Source organism: Rana temporaria, chromosome 4, assembly GCF_905171775.1.
Source record: "Rana temporaria chromosome 4, aRanTem1.1, whole genome shotgun sequence".
Taxonomy (NCBI): Eukaryota; Metazoa; Chordata; class Amphibia; order Anura; family Ranidae; genus Rana; species Rana temporaria.
The window spans coordinates 170,777,865-170,794,143 of NC_053492.1; the positions used below are offsets into that span (position 1 = coordinate 170,777,865).

A 16,279-nucleotide genomic window follows, 5' to 3' on the forward strand; every position below is an offset into this window, starting at 1 on the left:
GGCTTCTGCTATCAGCAATACCTGTTGGACCAGAAAGGAGAGAAGACTTGCAGCTGGGCACAGTGTTGGATCAATAAAGGTCTCAGGTACGTGTTAGGGAGGGGAGGTAACAGACGTTTTTTACCTTAATGCATAAAAGGGAAAAGGTCCGCATTGCTGCGCTCCTTTCGAATTGGGACAGTGGGTGCAGGATGAACTATGAGAGCTCCTGCCACATCGCATTTTGCAGTTCACTGAGAACTGCAAGCCATCCGCTGAGGTGGAAGATGGTACTTGTGATTCATTCAGTCACATAAACCTGTGAATGAATAAAAAGGCAGTGGAAACAGAGCCCCACACGGCTGTGCTCCTTTTGAATTGTGGCAGTGGGTGCAGGAAGAGGATTCCTGGCCCGCTGTAACAGTGGAGGAGGATTGGGTTGGGGTACTAGCAGGTGCTTTAGTAATAGGTTACACCCTGAATATGGGTGTAACCTGTTACTAAAGGTGAACGTATCTTCTAACCGTTGCCCAAAAAGAGAGCTGCCTATCTCCTAAACGTGCACCGTTTAGGAGATATTTACTTTTGATGCAGCTGGCGACAGTTGGCCCAATGTTTTTAGTATACTATGAAAGATGATGTTACACCAAGTAGATACCCAACATGTCACGCTTTAAAATTACACACACTTGTAGAATGGCGCCAAACTTCAGTACTTTTAAATCTCCATAGGCGACCCTTTAAATTTTTTTACAGGTTACATGTTTAGCGTTACAGAGAAGGTCTAGTGCTAGAATTATTGCGGCGTATGTAACCTGTGTGTATCTGGCTCTGATACTAGCCAGTGCCACTGACCTCCCCAAACGTCCCTGATATGCAGGACAGCCTTTTCTGTTGAAAAATAAATAGACCTACCAGCCATATCGCCAGGGAAAATTGAAGAAAGAAAACCTAGAAAGAAAACGAATGCAGCTGCCACATCTAAGAATTGGTAAGCTGTAATCTAACAGAGGTTTGCTTTTGGATTTAATATTGTTTCAAGGTGAAGTTGTGCCAGAGCAGTATGGGGAGGACCCCATACCTGGTGGCAGCTAGTGTGTCCAGTGACCGCTGTTTGATCAGTCATGGTCTCTTTGAGCAACTGAGGGCAGAAAACAGTGGAATTTTTATCTGGGCAGGTCCAAGAGTCCTGCGGATTCTTGGACCTCTCTGGATTGTGAGAAAAATTACTACAAAGGTCGTGCATTTATTTGCAAGGACGGCAGCATGCTGCAGAAAAGGATTCTTGGCAGTGGCGGCCCATCCATAAGGGGCACACGGGGGCCACACCCCCATCAATGCGCCTTCCCCCCCCCAATCTACATGCAGGGCTTAATTCACATATCCCTGCAGCAGGTCCGGTGAAATTTGCTGGGAAAAAAAAAAAAAAAAAAGTGTCCCTTTTTTGGTCCGTTTCAGGAAAAATTTGGGCTGAAATTGGACCTGAAATGGTGAACCAGCACGCACCACTGCTGAGAGACAAATACAGGGATAGTGTGAACTCAGCCTAAAGGTGAATGGAGCATCCAAACAGGTCCGCCTGAATAACTGACAGGCGGACCCGATTGGAAAGCCTATGTGAAAGGGGCCTAAATAGCTACTAAAGAGGGTCAAGCTGGGTTTATTTGTAAAATGTAACCTTTTATACAAAACATAGAAAATGCACAAGGCTGTATATAAATGTTTATAATTATATGGTAAAAACACATTACTCATAGATCATGGCAAGTTCAAATATAAAACCAACTGCAACAGGTCTTATCCAGCAGTGGAACGTCTACACCTCAGGTGTCAAATTCAAATATATTGGGGGCTGCATCAGCAATTTGGTTGTCCTCAAGAGGCCGGTTGTATATCTAAGACAATGTATCTACTCTGCATTTAATTTGAACTGTTTCTTAATTTAATAATTAGCTCAGAGTTCAGGGGTGTGATGTGTACAGAGGGCAGGGTTCGGGAGCTGCATTACGTACAGAGTGCAGGGTTCAGGGGTTTGCGCTGTGGACAGAGTGCAAGGTTCAGGGGGGTGTGCTACACACATACTGCAGAGTTTAGGAGTTGTGCTACGTACAGAGTGCAGGGTTCAAAAGTGCCCTGTGTACAGAGTGCAGAATCAATGAGGGAGCTACATGCAGGGTTTAGCTCTCCCCACCATCACCCCTCCACTACCAGAGAAGCTACTGCCCTGCCCCTCACCACTGACAGACCCCCCCACTGACAAATAACCCCCCCAACCAACGCCCAGCCCCCCCACTAGCAGACCACCAACTACTGCCCTCCCCCCTCCCCACTACCATACCACCACCCCCTATGAAATCCCCAGGGATAAGAACTTAACTTGTGGCATTCAAGTGGTTCATCCAGCCTGTGTGTCCTACGTTCCAGCCTGTGTCTGCGTGTCCGGCCAACTTCCTCGGCATGTAAGGAGGTATTTGTAAGCTGCCTGTTCGGCTGCTTACAGAAGTTCCACGAACACTCACTGTGAGGCATTTAGTCGCCGATTCACCGCTAAGGGGATTTGAAATCCCTGCGACTTAATCTCCTAAATGTATGAGAAAGCTGCAGGATTTCAGATCCCTGGACCGGTAAAACAGCAGGTGTTTGCAGGACTCCAGTACAGGGGGGACGGCGTTGGATGGAAAGGGGGTCCGGTGTAAGTTCACCTTACAGATTTTTTGTAAAGGCAAACTTACCCTTTAACCACTTCAGCCCTGAAAGGATTTACCCCCTTAGAGACCAGGCTATTTTTTGCGATACAGCACTGCATCACTTTAAATGACAATTGTGTGGTCGTGCGACATTGTCCTCAAACAAAACTGATGTCCTTTTCCCCCCACAAATAGAGCTTTCTTTTAGTGGTATTTGATCACCTCTACAGTTTTTATTTTTTATGCTATGAACAAAAAAAATTGGGGTAGATTCAGATAGATTAGCGGATCTTTAGATCCGCGTAATCTATCTGATTTACGATCCGCCGGCGCAAGTTTTTGAGGCAAGTGTTGTATTCAGAAAGCACTTACCTCAAAACTTGCGGCAGCGTATCGTAAATCCCCCGGCGGAATTCAAATTCCACGGCTAGGGGGAGTTTACTATTTAAATCAGGTGCGTCCCTGCGCTAATCGAACTGCGCAAGCGCCGCCGGCTAAATTTCCCAGCGTGCATTGCTCCAAATGACGTCGCTAGGACGTCATTGGTTTCGGCGTGAGTGTAACTTGCGTCCAGCTCTTTTCTGAATCGACTTAAGCAAACGACGTAAAAATTCAAAACTCTGCGCGGAAACGACGGCCATACTAAACATAGGATACCCCTCACATAGCAGGGGTAACTATACGCCGGAAAAAGCCGAACGCAAGCAACGTAAAAAAAAAAGCGATGGGCGGGCATTCGTTTCTGAATCGGCGTAAATGCTCATTTGCATATTGGACGCGTAAAAGACACGGAAGCGCCACCTAGCGGCCAGCCTGGAAATGCAACCTAAGATCCGACGGTGTAAGTCACTTACACCTGTCGGATCTTAGGGATATCTATGCGTAACTGATTCTATGAATCAGTCGCATAGATACGACCGGCCGGCCTTGGAGATACGACGGCGTATCAGGAGATACGCCGTCGTATCTCCTATCTGAATCTGGCCCATATATTTTTTTACTTTCTGCTATAAAACATAAAAACAAACAAACAAACAAGAAAAACAAATTTATTCGCCAATTTAGGCCAATTTGTATTCTACTACATATTTTTGGTAAAAAATCCCAATAAGCGTATATTGATTGGTTAGCACAAACTTTCCCCGGCTACAAAATAAGGGATAGATTTATGGCACTTTTTTTTTTTTTTTTTACTAGTAATGGCAGCGATTAACATCAGGGGTGATCAAGGGGTTAACTCTGTTCCCTCACTGTGCGTTCTTACTGTATGGGGGAAGGGCTCAATGGGACAACACACAGATCCGTCTTCCTACATAGCAGAAAGACAGGATCTGTGTGATCTCCACTGTCAGAATGGAGATTTGCCTTGCTTACACAGGCAGATCCCAGTTCTGTTACTGCGGGGGAACAACCCACTGATTGGTTCCCCGCTGGCCAATGGGAGCATGTGTGCGCTGCCCACAGATCGCAGTGTAAGTGCCAAACGTACACCTACAGCGATTTGTGCAGCCGAGCCAACCTGCCGCAGTATAACTTGCGGTGGCTGGCCGACAAGTGGTTAAAGTGCTACTAAACCCAGGACGCTGCATTCACTATACCCGGTCTCCCACAGTACAGAGAACATGGAAATGCAATTATTTTAGTATTGTCTGGTTAAAGCTTGTAGGAGGCGTTTTCATTCTACTCTGACTGTCCTATGAGGCTGCGGGACCCCTGACCCTCTGTCTGGACAGGACCGATTGGCCCTGTGTCCTCGTCCAAGAAAAAAAAAAAAAAAAAACAAGCACACTAGCGAAAACACACCTAACTGAGCATGTGCAGAGTGTCCCCAAGGCTCTTATCTTATCAGAAAAAGTGGAGGATCCGAGAAGACATAGATTGGACTTGTGTCTTTTTTCAACCTCAACTACTATATAAGGATCAAACAACCTTTTTACACAATGCAGAGGATTAACCCCCTAGGTTCCACAGCAAGTATAACAAGCATTCTTTACTGGGTATACAGACTGTTTTTACTATTGTGGGTTTAGTAACACTTTAAAAGGGGTTAAAAACCTTCCTGTTTGTTCACCTTAATGCATCCTATGCATTAAAGGGGTTGTAAAGCTTAATTATTTATTTATTTTTTGTTAAAATTAAAATAACAAACATATCATACTTACCTCCACTGTGCAGTTTGTTTTGCACAGAGTGGCCCCGATCGTCCTCTACTAGGGTCCTACGATGGCTGTCTGGGCTCCTCCCCGCAATAGCCAACCCCCTCGGGAAACTCTCTCCAGAGGGGGTTACATTGCGGGTGTTCTCCTGTCTCAAGCACCCATAGACAGAGTGTATGTCTCGGTCCCGCCCACTGCGCCATTGGATTTGATTGACAGCAGCGCGAGCCAATGGCTGCACTGCTATCAATCTATCCAATCAACGGCGAGAAGCAGTGGAGAAGAGGACGCCAGGGACGAGCCGAGCAGGTAAACAGGCTCAGGTAAGTAAAAAGGGGGGGGCCGTCATTGCCAGGTGTTTTTTCACCTTAATGCATAGGATGCATTAAAGCGGAGGTTCACAGGGGGGAGGGGGTGCAGATACCTGCCTCGTGACGTCACACCCTCGCTGTCTTCGATTCGATTTTATGGCTGGAGCTACACTTTAAAAAAAGTACCAGTTCAAAATTACAAACAGATTCTACTTAACAACAAACCTACAGTCCCTGTCTTGTTTGCACCGCCTGTATAATGCTGTTCAGAGTATATAGGGCCAAAGGGACTTGTAATGACCAGGGGGGAAACAAATGCTATTTTTCCCTCGATGACTTTCATCCATATTGCAGACATTACATTAAAGCCACAAGCAGTTTTAAATTACCTTTCTTATAGTAACACCCAGCAGGTACGATATTTAACCACTTCCAAACCGCCGTACGTCTTTATACGGCCTAACTTTAAAGATTGATATCTCGGTAACGGCAGCAGCTGCTGCCACAATCGAGGTATCAATCTTTAGTGTCAGCGGTTCTGTTAACGATAACGGCGGTCTCCGCGGCGGATTCGCCGCGAGATCACCGTTATCGGCGGCGGGAGAGGGGCCCCTCCTGCCGCTCTCCCGCGCCCTCCGCCGCTTACCGGAGCCGTCGGTAGCGGCGGCGACGATCGGGACCGTCCGGCTGGTGACTGGGGACGAGACAGAAGGAAAAATCTCCTTCGCCCGTCCCCATAGCTCTGCTGGGCGGAAGTGACGTCAGCACGTCAGTCCGGCCCAGCCTCTTAAAGAAAGACAGTTTCAAATTTTTTTTTTTTTTTTTTGCATTTTAGTCTAAATATGAGATCTGAGGTCTTTTTGACCCCAGATCTAATATTTAAGAGGACCTGTCATGCTTTTTTCTATTACAAGGGATGTTTACATTCCTTGTAATAGGAATAAAAGTGATCATTTTTTTTTTCCAGTGTAAAATATAATAAAATAAATAAAATAAATAAGAAAAAAAAAATAAAAAATTTAAAGCGCCCCGTCCCGACGAGCTTGTGTGCAGAAGCGAACGCATACGCGAGTAGCGCCTGCATATGAAAACGGTGTTCAAACGACACAAGTGAGGTATCGCCGCGATACCTAGACCTACTCTGTAACTCAAAAAATGCAACCTATAGAATTTTTTAAACGTCGCCTATCAAGATTTTTAAGGGTAAAAGTTTGACGCCATGCCACGAGTGGGCGCAATTTGTAAGCGTGACATGTTGGGTACCATTTTACTCGGCGTAACATTATCTTTCACAATATATAAAAAAATTGGGCCAAATTAATTGCGGTCTTATTTTTTAATTCAAAAAAGTGATTTTTTTCCCAAAAAAGTGCGCTTGTAGGATCGCTGCGCAAATATGGTGTGACAAAAAGTATTGCAATGATCGCCATTTTATTCTCTAGGGTGTTAGAAAAAAATAAATATATAATGTTTGTGGGTTTTAAGTAATTTTCGAGCAAAAAAAAAGTTTTAGTCTTGTAAACACCAAATCTGAAAAACACCCAAAGTAGAGAAGTGGTTAAAGGAATTTTTCAATTTTTGTTTCACTTTAAGCATCATTCAAATCACTGCTCCAGAAACAAAATACCTTTTTTTCCCATTGATACATGTTCCCTGGGGCAAGACCCAGGTTCTCAAACCCGTTTTACGACAATGAACTTGTATATTAGCTTTTAAAATAAGCACTTTTGAATTCGAACGTTCGAGTCCCATAGACTTCAATGGGGTTCTAAAAGTTTGCGTGAACATTCAACGGTTCTTGTGCGAACCAAACAGGGGGGGGGGGGGTGTTCGGCTCATCCCTACTTGTAATCCAAAGCACTTGTATATCAAAAGCATTTTTTTTTTTTTTTTTACAGGGTATAAAAGATAAGAGAGGCACCTCTAAGTGTAGTAATAAGTTGTTGAATGTTGTACCTTCATTAAATGTAACCATATTGCTACACTTAGAGGCTCCTCTCTTCTTTTTTAGACCCGGTTCACACTGGGGCGACTCGTCAGGTGACTCAGTCGCGTCCCATTGTAGTCAATAGAACCGTTCTAATAGGAGCGACTTAGGAGCTCCGACTTAGAAAAAGGTTCTTGTACGACTTCGGGGGCGACTTGCATTGACTTCTATACAGAAGTCATTTTGCAATTCGCATCTGAAGTCGTCTTCAGGTTGCCTTGCCGAGTCGCCCCCGAAGTCGTGCCGCCCCAGTGTGAACCGGCTCTTATACTCAGTTGTGACATGACGCTACTCTTATATCAAGACATCGCTTGTATATCAAGGCAAAATGTATTAAAACCATTTACTTGTTTTGCAAAACGCTCTCCAACCAAGTTACTCTCAAACCAAGGTTTTACTGTATTTGCCAGTTGAGAAGTATACACCTCTACCAGATGAAGCAACAAAATACTTCCACACCTGGGAGAAATAAATATATATATATATATATATATATATATATATATATATATATATATATATATATATATATATATATATACATACACACACACATTATATATATATATATATATATATATATATATATCACACATACATACATGTATATATATATATATATATATATATATATATATATATATATATATATATATATACACATACATATATATACATACATACATATACACACACACACACACACAATGGTAAGACTAGTCATTTTCCTGGAAGTCTTCTCATGTGGCTGAAAAGCTCCCAAGTTCCTGTATTTGTTCCCTGAAATATTAAATAGTACATGAGGTGTCATTTGTATCCAATTAAAGATGATGGTAGCATGCTGCAGGGATAAGACTCATGTTCTATGTGAATTACTATGGCTTAAAGCGGGGGTTCACCCTTAGAGGGCACTTTTCCCCCTTCGCTTCCTGCTCGTTATTACTAGGGGAATCGGCTATTTATTTTAAAATATGTGCAGTACTTACCCGTTTACGAGACGCATCCTCTCCGTCGCTTCCGGGTATGGGCTTCGGGAATGGGCGTTCCTTCTTGATTGACAGGTTTCCGAGAGGCTTCCGACGGTCGCATCCATCGCGTCACGATTTTCCGAAAGAAGCCGAACGTCGGTGCGCAGGCGCAGTATAGAGCCGCACCGACGTTCGGCTTCTTTCGGCTACGAGTGACGCGATGGATGCGACCGTCGGAAGCCTCTCGGAAGAATGTCAATCAAGAAGGAACGCCCGCTCCCGAAGACCATACCCGGAAGCGACGGAAGAAGATGCAGCTCGAAAACGGGTAAGTACTGCACCTATTTTAATACAAATAGCCGATTCCCCTAGACCGAACGAGCAGGAATCTAAGGGGAAGAAAAAAAAAAAATTTAGAAATGGGTGAACTCCCGCTTTAAGAAGTACTCTTGTACAATGCCCATTTATCCCTCAGTAAACATATTGCTATACAAGCAGTGCTTTGTAGATCTGCACTGAAACAAACGCAGGACGCCACCTTTCCTGCTCCTGCAATGCAGCACTATGCCCTGGCATTCAATTACAACATGCACTAGTAATAATCCATACTGTACCTGTGTGCAAGCAAGTCCCATGAGTCTAGCAAGCAGCCAGGGATGTAATGTGTGCAGCAGCTCACTGCAACCTGTCCCTGCTGCAGGGTAGACATCCGGCTACACAAAGCAGCCTGACTGACACACCCGCTAACAAAACATTACTGAATGGCTGTAGTAGGACACTTCGGATTGATCCTCCACTCACTGCTCTGCCTCCTCAATTAAGGCAATTCAGAAAGGTGTATCATGGCAATGTGGCTCTTCACCCCGGATAGAGCCCTCACAACATTTCTATTTCTCCTCTCTGACTGAAAAGTCAATGAAATACACACTGAATGGCCACAATGTGTAGTACACCTGAGATTTGTACCCATGATCCTGGACAAATGCTTCTCAATGAAAAATAAATAAAAAATAGAAGCAGGAAAACAAGTTACAAAATAAAATGTAAAAAGACATATAAAAAGACATATGGGAGAGAGAGAGCGTGCATGAATATACAGTATATTAATGGAGTATACATATATACTGTGTGTGTGTGTGTATATATATATATATATATATATATATATATATATATATATATATATATATACACATATACATACACACTATTAGGTAGATTCAGGTACAATGGCTGAAAGTTACGGCGGCGTAGCGTAGCCTGTTTAGGCTACACCGCCGTAAATTAGCTAGGCTAGTAATGATTCTCAATATACTTACCTGCTAATTTACGGCGGCGTAGCCTAAAACGAGCGGGCGTAAGGGCGCCTAATTCAAACGGGTTGGGGGGGGGGCGTGTTTCATGGCAATGAGGCTTGACCTCACGTTTTTGACGTTTTTTGTCACTGCGCATGCGCCGGGCGACTACATTTCCCAGTGTGCATTGCGGCTAAGTACGCAGTACGGGCCTATTGATTTTGACGAGGACGTAAGCGACGTAAATCCCGATTTTACGCGAACGACGTAAAAATTTAGAATTTCGCGGCGGGAACGGCGGCCATACTTAACATTACTATTCCACTAGAGCCTAGCACTAACTTTACGCAGCCTATCTCTTACGTAAACGGCGTAAAAGTACTGCGTCGGCCTGGCGTTCGTTCGTGAATCGGCGTATCCCCTCATTTACATAATCTACGCCGGACGCAATGGAAGCGCCATCTAGCGGCCATCAGAAAAATTGCAATCTAAGATACGACGGCGCAAGCCATCGTATCTTAGATATGTTTAAGCGTATCTCTGTTAGAGAATACACTTAAACATAGGTTGGTGCAGATTTAGAGTTAGGTCGGCTTATCTGTAGATAAGCCGGCCTAACTCTTTCTGAATCTACCTATATAATACCAAAAGTATTGGGAGGCCTGCCTTTACTTACACATGAACTCTAAAGTGATTGTAAAGGTTCGCATTTTTAGTGCAAGTTCACACCAGAGGCAGTTCCGTGCGCTTTTTTTCCTGCGCACAAAATGCATGCACAGTGTTTTCCATGTATTCCAATGGCTCTAGTTCACACCATGCAGTCAGTTTCTGCACCGGAAACTGACCGAAAACTGACTGCATGGTGTGAACTAGAGCCATGGGAATACATGGAAAACACTGTGCATGCATTTTTAGTGCAGAAAAAAAAGTGCACGGAACTGCGTCTGGTGTGAACTAGCACTTATGAAAAAAAAATAACAAACATGTTACACTTCCCTGCCCTGTGCAAGGGTTTTTCACAGAGCAGCCCCGATCCTCCTCTTCTTCGGGTGCCCCCACAGAGAGCCGCTTTCCATGAAAGCAGCCATGCGGGCGCGCTCCCGAGTCCTGCTGTTGCATCCATTGACAGACAGCGGGACTCACCCCCCACTCTTTTGTCACTCTATTTGATTGACAGCAAAGGGAGCCAATGGCTCCTGCTGCTACCAGTCTATTCAATGAGGAGCCGCTGGGCTCACTGGTACGGATGAGTTGCCGGTAAGAAAAAGGGGGGCTCTGGGGGCAGCTGTAGCATAGAAGGTTTTTGACCTTAATGCATAGAATGCATTAAGGTCCAAAACCATGAGACTTTACAACCCCTTTAATGGCACCCCAGTCTTAGTCTGTAGGGTCCAATATTGAGTTGGCCCACCCTTTGCAGCTATAACAGCTTCAGCTCTTCTGGGAAGGCTTCCCACAAGGTCTAGGAGTATGTCTGTGGGAATGTTTGACTATTCTTCTAGAAGTGCATTTGTGAGGTCAGACAGTGATGTTGGATGAGAAGGCCTGGTTTGTATTCTCCACTCTAGTTCATTTCAAAGGTGTTCTATAGAGTTGAGGTCAGGACTCTGTGCAGGCCAGTCAAGTTCTCCCACCCCAAACTCGCTCATCCATGTCTTTATGGACCTTGCTTTGTGCACTCAACCAAATAATTTGGTGGAGGGGGATTATGGTGTGGGGTTGTTTTTCAGGTGTTGGGCTTAACCCCGCAGTTCCAGTGAAGGGAACTCTTAAGGCGTCAGCATACCAAGACATTTTGGACATTGTCCTGCTCCCAACTTTGTGGGAACCGTTTGGGGATGGCCCCTTCCTGTGCCAACATGACAGCGCACCAGTGCACAAACAAGGCTCATAAAGGATGAGCGAGTTTTGGGTGGGGGAACTTGACTGGCCTGACCTCAACCCAATGGAACAACTTTGGGATGAATTAAAGCGCAGACTGTGAGCCAGGCCTTCTCACCCACATCAATATCTGACCTCACAAATGCGCTTCTGGAAGATTGGCCAAACATTCCCATAGACACACTCCTAAACCTTGTGGACAGCCTTCCCAGAAGAGCTGAAGCTGTTATAGCTGTAAAGGGTGGGCCAACTCAATATTGAACCCTACAGACTAAGACTGGGGTGCCATTAAAGTTCATGGGCCAGATTCAGAAAGATCAGCGGATCTTTCTGCTGGCGTAACGTATCCCCGATACGTTACGCCGCTGTAACTTTGGGCGCAAGTTCTGTATTGAGAAAGAACTTGCGCCCTTATTTACGGCTGCGTAACGTATGTGTTGCGGCATAAGGCCGCGTAATTCAAATGGGGATGTTGGGGGCGTGTAGTATTTAAATTTGTCTTGACCCCGCGTTTTTTACGTTTCTCTTTAACGGCGCATGCGCCGTCCGTAAAATATCCCAGTGTGCATTGCTCCAAATTACGTCGCAAGGACGTATTGGATTTGACGTGAACGTAAATGACGTACAGCCGTATTCGCGAACGACTTACGCAAACGACGTAAAGAATTCAAAATTTGACGCGGGAACGACGGCCATACTTAACATTGAGTACGCCTCATAATAGCAGGGGTAACTATACGCCGGAAAAAGCCGAACGCAAACGACGTAAAAAAATGCGCCGGCTGGACGTACGTTCGTGGATCGCCGTAACTAGCTAATTTGCATACTCAACGCGGAATTCGAAGGAAACGCCACCTAACGGCCGGCAAAAAAAATGCATCTACGATCCGCCGGCGTACTAAGACGTACGCCTGTCGGATCGATCCCAGATGCAGTCGTATCTTTTTTTGTAGATACAAAACAAAGATACGACGCAGGAAATTTAAAATTACGCGGCGTATCAATAGATACGCCGGCGTAATTCTTTTGTGAATCTGGCCCCATGTGTTTAAAAATGGGTGTCCCAATACTTTTGACAATATATGGTATATATGTGTGTGTGTGTGTTAATATATATATATATAATATATATGTAGCAAGAAAGAAAAATTGCGCCAACCAGTAGTACAATAATATAAACAGTGAAGTCCTTTGTGTCTTCTACACGTGAAACACAGAAAAAATGTGCACCATATAAGTGCATAAATCGTGAACAAATTGTTAAAAAGATCCAATAACAAAGTCCATAAACGAAATTTTCAACCCAGGCAGCACCCAGTGTGAAGATAATTGACAGTCGTGACCCGCCACCATATGGACTGAGGCTTACCACAAGGTAATTTGATAACAGCGTTATTCAAATAACTGTAGGATACTTCTAAACATCGGATAATAGCCAGGAGTACACCAGGTCACGGTCCCTTTAAGAAGTCCACGATGGGGTGCAGCAGCGTATAATAGCGATTTACGTCCTCATAGCATGTCACAGCCCAGTCAGTGTCAACATGAAAGGAAGGAGACCGCACATAGGGTAGTATGCACTAACAGTTTTTAATTAAAAAGATTAAAACTACTTACAGGCGAAGGTAAATAGAGAGCGAATAAACATTTGCCGGCCGGCATCTAACAGGAGCCCTTCCTGTACGCGGTGACGTCACTGCACTCCGTCCCAGACGCGTTTCGTCACAATATGACGTTCTCAATGGGAATTCCATTGAGAACGTCATATTGTGACGAAACGCGTCTGGGACGGAGTGCAGTGACGTCACCGCGTACAGGAAGGGCTCCTGTTAGATGCCGGCCGGCAAATGTTTATTCACTCTCTATTTACCTTCGCCTGTAAGTAGTTTTAATCTTTTTAATTAAAAACTGTTAGTGCATACTACCCTATGTGCGGTCTCCTTCCTTTCATGTTGACACTGACTGGGCTGTGACATGCTATGAGGACGTAAATCGCTATTATACGCTGCTGCACCCCATCGTGGACTTCTTAAAGGGACCGTGACCTGGTGTACTCCTGGCTATTATCCGATGTTTAGAAGTATCCTACAGTTATTTGAATAACGCTGTTATCAAATTACCTTGTGGTAAGCCTCAGTCCATATGGTGGCGGGTCACGACTGTCAATTATCTTCACACTGGGTGCTGCCTGGGTTGAAAATTTCGTTTATGGACTTTGTTATTGGATCTTTTTAACAATTTGTTCACGATTTATGCACTTATATGGTGCACATTTTTTCTGTGTTTCACGTGTAGAAGACACAAAGGACTTCACTGTTTATATTATTGTACTACTGGTTGGCGCAATTTTTCTTTCTTTTTATATTTGTTTTGTGTTAGTTCACGCTATTGCAGCCTTCCCATTTATTCACTTAATTTATATTCGATTAGCGCAATTTTCCTTTTTTCCTAATATATATGTAGCGCTCACCCCTGAAGGAGCCGCTGGTTATAGATTGGGATGGCGTGTTACCTCTGTGATTGTCTAGGGCAGTGGCGGCCCGTCCATAGGGGGCACCCGGGCGCCGCCCCCCCCCCCCTTCCTGTAGTCATAAAAAAAAGAAAAAAGAAAAAAAAAAAACGGGCCCTTTAAGGCTTTTAAAAACTCGTTTTGCAGCGCCGCGCAAATAACATACACTCATGCATTGCATGAGTGTATGTTATTGTGGCCAGCCTATTCAGATAACCGGACATTGGGCCCCCCGATTATCTGAATAAGGACAGCTGGTTGGCTGTGCGGAAGTGCCTATCAGAGCCAGCGGCTCTGATAGGCTTTCCCAGTACAGCCCTTCAGCTCCCGGATGTCTTATCATCGGAACGTAGTGGGCTACGTCCCTTGGATAAGACTGACGGCCGTCTCAGCCAATCTGGTTCACTGATTTTGGTTATCAGTAACCTGATTGGCTGCAGCGTCATCGAGGGCGGCAGAAGACATCGAGGGACCGTGGAAGGAGGATGGCGAACCCCAGAAAGGTAAGTGCCGGGCGCCTGGGGGGTCTGGGGCAATCTGACTGGCAGCATTTTACAGGGCACAGTGGGGACAATTGATGTGGGGACAATGGATGTGGGCACAGTGGGGGACAATTGATGTGGGCACAGTGGGGACAATTGATGTGGGCACAGTGGGGACAATTGATGTGGGCACAGTGGGGACAATTGATGTGGGCACAGTGGGGACAATTGATGTGGGCACAGTGGGGACAATTGATGTGGGCACAGTGGGGGACAATTGATGTGGGCACAATGGGGGACAATTGATGTGGGCAAAGTGGGGGACAATTGATGTGGGCACAGTGGGGACAATTGATGTGGGCACAGTGGGGACAATTGATGTGGGCACAGTGGGGACAATTGATGTGGGCACAGTGGCGACAATTGATGTGGGCACAGTGGGGACAATTGATGTGGGCACAGTGGGGACAATTGATGTGGGCACAGTGGTAACAATTGATGGCATGGCACAGTGGCTGTGTTTGATGGCACCATGGCTGCGTTTGGCATGGCACAGTGGTGACAATTGATGGGCACAGTGGTGACAATTGATGTGGGCACAGTGGCGACAATTGATGTGGGCACAGTGGCGACAATTGATGTGGGCACAGTGGCGACAATTGATGTGGGCACAGTGGCGACAATTGATGTGGGCACAGTGGCGACAATTGATGGCATGGCACAGTGGCTGCGTTTGATGGCACAGTGGCTGCGTTTGGCATGGCAAAGTGGTGACAATCGATGGGCACAGTGGTGACAATTGATGGCACAGTGGTGACAATTGATTTGATGGGCACAGTGGCTGCCTTTGATGGGCACAGTGGCTGCCTTTGATGGGCACAGTGAGGCTGCAATTGTCTCTTTTTTTTTTCATTTGTTTGCGCCCCCCTAAAAATTTTGAGCACCAGCCGCAACTGGTCTAAGGTAGACGATGAGAGCCTTAGCAAATGGAATGTCCACACAGCAGATGTCTTTTCTTGTGCTTTTATTTTACCCAACACGGTAAACAGTAAAACTTGAGGTAGATAGCAAAGAATGATGAGGAGAAGAAACAGCAGATTCAGGCCTAACGATACGGAAGCAGTCCTGCTTCCAAAGATACTTTACTTTTGTCGCCACTCCAGCTGGAGTGGGTATAGTGTACCTGGGCAGGCCTCTCACACCGACCTGGCAGCCAGAGTATCACTCGGAACTTTGAGGGAAAGATCTCTGCCACAGACCCTCCCTAGAACTTAGATCATGGAGACAATCCTCCTTGGTAGAATTTGTGTTAGAATCGCCTTCAGGTAGTATTTTCACTCAGGTTACCGACTGACAGGTTGCTGACATCCAACCTCCCAGTGTCCGGTTACCTTGATCCCTGTTGGATCGTCTAGGCCCTGTTGGATCGCCAGCCTCTCTTGGCTCTCCTCAGGCGAACTCCCCTCCGAACAGCTATCTCACTTGGGATCTTCTCAGAATTGGGGGACCCAGTCGAACACTGGGGCCCCGCCACAGCTTTAAATGCTCCGGGCCGACATGATCCCAGAACCAGGAACACCCCGTGGCACGCGCACCCCGGCCTGGAAACGCCATCTCGCCGGGGAGCCGTGATGTGTGGTCACCCTAAAGGTGGGTGCCGCACCAGGAACAAGACCCAGCCTCCCGGCGTCTGCTCCAGAAGTACCCTCCCCCAGCATGCCCCGCGAGGGAAACTCCCTCCCTATCGGCTGCTGGGAAGAGGCACCCTAGGCTGAACTCCACTGGCGCCACCTGTCGCTTCGGGGTGGTATGACACCCCAGCAACAACAGAATGAGCCCACAGTACAGCCCAGCTAAAGCAGAGACCCAATTTAAACAAATAAACTGGATGAGAGCCAACTAGCATCGGTACTTGAAAGTACACAGGCGCTACATATATATATATACATATATATACACTGTATACAGAAAAATGATATACATACTGTATATAATGTTCTCTAACTTTTCCAAGGACTAAGGAC

At 45.6% G+C, this 16,279-nt stretch overlaps 1 protein-coding gene across 4 annotated transcripts in view; it reads right to left on the reverse strand.

The window, feature by feature from the left end:
* The window catches only part of PLD1 (phospholipase D1), a 268,255-nt gene that overhangs the window by 233,376 nt on the left and 18,600 nt on the right, over window positions 1-16,279 (reverse strand). The window contains exon 1 of one of the 4 annotated variants that reach the window (XM_040349369.1): window positions 8,703-8,902. The exons of the other annotated variants lie outside the window; for them this stretch is intronic. The gene's annotated coding sequence lies outside the window, so the exon portion shown is untranslated. Of the gene's footprint in view, window positions 1-8,702; window positions 8,903-16,279 lie in introns of those variants that run through there. 4 annotated transcript variants of the gene reach the window in all.